General features: G+C 32.5%; 1 pseudogene; it reads right to left on the bottom strand.

Moving 5' to 3' along the window:
- Positions 1-3,477: 3,477 nt before the first annotated feature.
- Positions 3,478-5,350, bottom strand: LOC145069242 (cytochrome P450 736A117 pseudogene; annotated as a pseudogene).
- Between the last annotated feature and the right edge of the window lie 315 nt (positions 5,351-5,665).

Raw genomic sequence — 5,665 nt, 5'->3', positions numbered from 1 at the left:
CACCAGCTTTACGCTGATACTCGCTTTCAAAATAACTTGTATTCTCAAGTCACCAGTTAGACAGGTACGATGGCCAGGTTTTGAGAAGACGGAGCACAGACAAGACTCGTATTTTATTTTGATTACATATTTTGATGTCTTATTACGATGAAAGAACACACATGTATTAAAACTTTCCTTTTAATGCAATGGATGATGTTGTTGTTTGTTTATTACTTTACACTGTTATGATACTTCACATGACGTCCTCCACCCCGGAACGTTTCCGCCGTTCTTGGTTTTGGGGTGTGACATTGATTGATCTCCTTTTTGCTAATTATGATACTTCTCTCGTCGCATTGTTGACTTAATAGTTTAGAAAAATCATAATTTCTCCATACGAAGTCAGATTTTCACTAAATTTGTATTTTTGAAATCGTATCGAAGTGTATTTATTTAAAATAACATACCTTTTTGCTCGCCTAATTTTTAGTTTTCGGACGATTTGGTTGATTTTTCTTATATATTGGAATGCATAATATTGTATTTCATCATAATTTTTACAAATATTACCTATTTAGCCTATTATATTGACATTCTGGGTTTGTGATCGACTATTGTCAGTCGTAGTAGTATTTTTTTAGTGGCCGAATGATAGATATACTCATGGCCTTATATAGGCCTGTCGAAAATATACAAAACTCATTCTTCCCATCCGACCCGTTTTGATTTGAGTAAATCGGGTTGGATAGTTTGGGTATCAGGTAGGAAAATATTCGCGTATCGGATAACCCAAATTTACAATGGTTCGGATGAGAGGTAGAGAAATACAATTTTGGTATCCCCGTTTTATACGAATTGGATTTTCAAAATTACAATCTCTATACTAATGAAGGAGTAGTTCTTTTGTCATGTGTCATCATATTAGACCTCTTAATTAATGTGTTGCCACTTGTCAATCTATTAGTTCTCTATTTTAAATTTATTAGACATCATCATTAATGTGATGCTATTTGTCAATGTATTTATTTTCTACTAGTTGCGAGACCCGTGTATTACACGCGTTTATTAAAAATAAAAATTTAATATCAATCTTTAAATATTAAATATTTTATAAAATAATAATTTTACATATCATAATGTAATCTTTTAAAACATTTATAAAAAAAATCAAATCTTTTTTAGAACATTTGTGAGACTTTATTATCAAATTAATAGAATGATTCTCTTTCCTTATATGAAACTTTATTTTAAAAAATGGAAATTCTAAAAAAATGACAAGTGGAAAATAATAATTCTAAAATTCTCACAAAATTACATGTGACAAAACTCTTAAGAATTGGACAAGTGGCAAAAAAAACCTTCATTTATTAGAGAAGATTAACTTTTTGTGAGAATTATTTCAAAACTTAATAACTAGATTTAATCATTTCTTGATTTCTTGGATATTAATGTAATTGATATAGATTTAATCATTTCTTGACTTCAAAACTTAATAATGTAATCTTTTAAAACATTTATAAAAAAAATCAAATCCTTTTTAGAGCATTTATGAGACTTTATTATCAAATTAATAGAATGATTCTCTTTCCTTATATGAAATTTTATTTTAAAAAATGAAAATTCTAAAAAAAATGACAAGTGGAAAATAATAATTCTAAAATTCTCACAAAATTACATGTGTCAAACTCTTGAGAATTTGACAAGTGGCAAAAAAACCTTCATTTATTAGAGAAGATTTTAAATTTTAAATTTTAAATTTAAATTTTATATTATTGTTTTCATTAATCCACAAATAAAAAATGTCTAATATATATTAAAAATAAATTGTACATATTTATTCGAATCAACGATTATAATTTCATATAACTAATTAATAATTTATTTAAAATAATTCGTTAATAATTTTGAGTTTTTACTATAAAAGTTTAACTAATTTGATAACTGTAGTTTTCACGGGTTATAAACTAGTAGCTAATGTACCTATGCAAATAATAGATTCACCTACACGTGTAAAATTGCATTAACTTGGTTTTGCTTGCCTGCTTGGTTTTAGCTATCTTATGAAATGTAAATGGTTCGAATGTTATAACGTCTTTATCGATAATTTTAGTCTTTTTATTAGCTTATTATTAATGTATATAATATATAGTATTGATTTCCGTTCACAATGGTATACAAAAATAAGCATTTGATCAATGGGTTTATGAATTTAGTGGGTAAATAAAAACTATGTCTTAGAATTAATGATCACTTTGGTTTTAATTATATTCTTTAAAGAGAAGAATGTTATATAATGATTTATGAATTATATAACTAAAACCCTACATAAGCTTTATGTTTGTTATATTACTTCGTTACATTTATTTTCGAATAATAGCCAAACTATTTAAACCAGACCTATTATCTGAATTACCCAAACTCAATTATCTGAATTCAATTCGATTTGAGTGACAAATATTTTTTTTTTATCTGAAAAAACTCAAATTAACCGATCCAAACTACCAGAAACCCTAAAAATATACCTGATCAATACCCATTTCTAAACCATGATTACCAAATACTATGGGAAAGGTTTACTCAGTTATCTCGGTTCACACACATCGAGTCCATAGGCGGGTGATGTGACGCTCTCTAGCAGTTATAATTTGTCCAAATTTTGTAGCATTGAATGAAAAATATAATTTTTTTAAAACCACAAAATATCTTGTTCCTAATGTAATTATAAACACTATCTATGTCTCCTAATAAGACTTAAACCCATGACCTTTCATTTGAAAAAGTCACATCTTAAAATAATTTAAAATAATGATGTAAAATGACAAACAACATGTGGGTATATGGCCTATATATTTAGGGTTTAATTGGTATAACATGTGTTGATTCAACGACTTTGAGTTCATATAGCTTCTTGTATCATCATCAAAAAAAAAAAAAAAAACAAAAAAAACCTCAACGTCGAAAAGTTAGAGAAATAAGATTTATATATCAAGATTTATGCTAAGATAGGTTTAACTAGGAGGGTTTGATTATAAAATTAAAAGGATAGAGATGTTGAAGGCGTTGTTGTTGACTGTTGACTGTTGAGTAGCAAGAACCGGCATAGGAAGTTTCATATGAAGGTTAGGATTGTGGGGTCCCTGTTGACTGTTGAGAAGGAAAAAACGCAACAAAGATGGGTCTATTTTTCTGATTGAAATCAGTGCCTATTAACTAATGAGATTCCTAGAAGATCAAATTTTATAGTTTGATTTTTGTTTTGGTATTGTTACAACCATTTGTTATAGTACTTGTATCGTCAATATTTCTGATTAAATATTAAATATTCCTTTAATTTTGATTTGGTAATGTGTTTCTTTGTAATTAGATCTTTTACATGAATTAGATAAATTAATATCTTAGTCTTAGTTAATTACAAAGATGCATCTATGTTGGTTGTTTCTTATTATTTTGTATCAAGGACAATTCAGTAACCATATATTCATTCGCACTGAAAAATAAAAGAAGAGAATCAACTTGTTCTTAAAAGAGACAAAAATGAAACATCATTAACACATTAACACATGAGCAACATGGCAATATTATACCTGATCATGGTCGTAATCCTACACCTAAATTGATCCCAAAAGCAAAATATTGGATGATTAATTTCATATATTATAACAAATACAAAGAAACGTATGAAAGTTTCTTTGGTAAATATTATTATATTAAAGATCATATTTCATTTACCAACCATTCATGGGGACAGGTTTTCCTAGAGCAAGCAATGGAATCTTTCTGTGATTAGCGAGACCAAAAGTTTCATTCATATCGACGTCCTTCGGTGTTACACCCTGTGGCAGCGACCAATCGAATTTTGATAAAACAGTAGCCAAAACCTTCTCATTGATCGCCATGGCGAACACCCTTCCAGGGCAACCCCTTCTTCCAGCTCCAAACGTAAGCAACTCGAAATTATGCCTTACGAAATCAATAGACGACTCCAAGAACCTCTCTGGTAGAAACACTTCGGCTTTTTCCCACACTTTAGGGTCCCTCATAATTGCATAAACGTTCACGTATACCCTTGTTCCTTCTGCAATATCATACCCCATTACATTAACATCATGTCGTGCGACTCTTGGTGGTAGAATCGGAAGGGGAGGATGGAGGCGGGTGGTTTCCATGATCACGGCTTTAAGATAAATCATCTTGTCAAGATCTTCGTCTGTTATCTCTTCTTTCCCATGAAGAATGCTCCTTACCTCATCTTGGACTTTCTTCAAGTTATCCGGATGTAACAGAAGCTCAGTCATCGCCCATTCAAGTACTGAAGATGATGTATCTGTTCCAGCGACATATGCGTCCAAGAGGAGTGCTTTGATGACGTCTGCATCGATGGTGATGCCGATAATATCTTCCTTCTGAACCTTGAGTAGTCCTTCAATGAAGGTTTCCACACCATCTTCAGAAATTTTTTCAGAGTTATTGCGTACCTTTATTATGGTCTCGTCGACCACGCCTTGTAGAAACTCGTCAAAATCTACAGCGACTCTATCAACTTTAGCACTGAGACCTCTAAGACGATCAACCACCGCAAGCTGAGGAATAGAGTCCTCAAAATAAAAGCTACCCAACACCTCTGAGAACTCTTGCAACACCTTCTTGAACTTCCTCCCAATCTCCCCTTCGTTATATGTCCTCCCAAACGTCGCCATGCATGTCACGTCGTTTGTAAGCGAGCTAAACAAGTCGCTCAAGTCTGCTGGCTTGTTAGATAAGAAACACTGGGTTATCTTATCTACGCATTCGGCAATTATCTTTTCTCTCAATCCATTATAAGTTTGAACCTTTTTGTTACTTAGAAGCTGAAGCGTTAGAATGCTTTTTGCTTGCCTCCAGTATTCTCCATAAGGAGCTACTGTTATTTCCTTGAGATTGTAAGAGATAGCCCTGAACATTCTTGTGTTAGGTCTACTTGCAAATGCTATATCATGAGTTTTCATGATCTCGCGAGCTGCTTCGGTTGATGAGACCACCAGGCTTGGGACTGAACCGATGTGGAGGAGCATGAGCGAGTCACCATAACGTCTGGCCAGAGATAGAAAGGAGTGGTGGACGCTTGCACCTAGCTGGTGGAGGTTGCCGATGACTGGCAGTTTTGGTGGTGATGGTGGTAGTTTCTTGGTGGTGGATGATGATGAAGAATTGTACCATTTGTAGAACACCAAAAAAGCACCAAGAAACAACGTCAAACTGTAGATCGACACTTGTGCTATGAAACTCCACATTTTGTGTGAATTCAATGGTATGTGGAAGTTTGTGTTGAAGGTGACCATAATGGCATATTGCATTGTCTACTTATAATGATCAGAGATTTAAGCAAACCGCCCACCATCAATGACCAGTAAACAGTAGACAAAACGAAATGAAGATGATAGTATTTGAATGAGAATCTATCAGAAATTTTAAGAAAAGAGTTGGTGGATAATCTAAGGAATTGACTTCTAGTGGCATCTTGAGAGAGAACTGACTGGCCGATGGATGTTTGTGTTAAAGTGACTATTTCCGTCGTCTAGTTAAAATAAAAGCCTTTTAAAAATTGAACGCCAACAATGACTAGCGGTACAGCCACTAGGCCCACAAGACTAAAATAAACATAACAATAAACGACAATAACAGCTATCATATAATCTTAAAATCG

This window comes from Lactuca serriola, chromosome 8 (assembly GCF_051521515.1).
Source record: "Lactuca serriola cultivar US96UC23 chromosome 8, Lser_US96UC23_V15, whole genome shotgun sequence".
NCBI lineage: Eukaryota > Viridiplantae > Streptophyta > Magnoliopsida > Asterales > Asteraceae > Lactuca > Lactuca serriola.
This window is presented reverse-complemented; position numbering and strand designations above follow the sequence as displayed.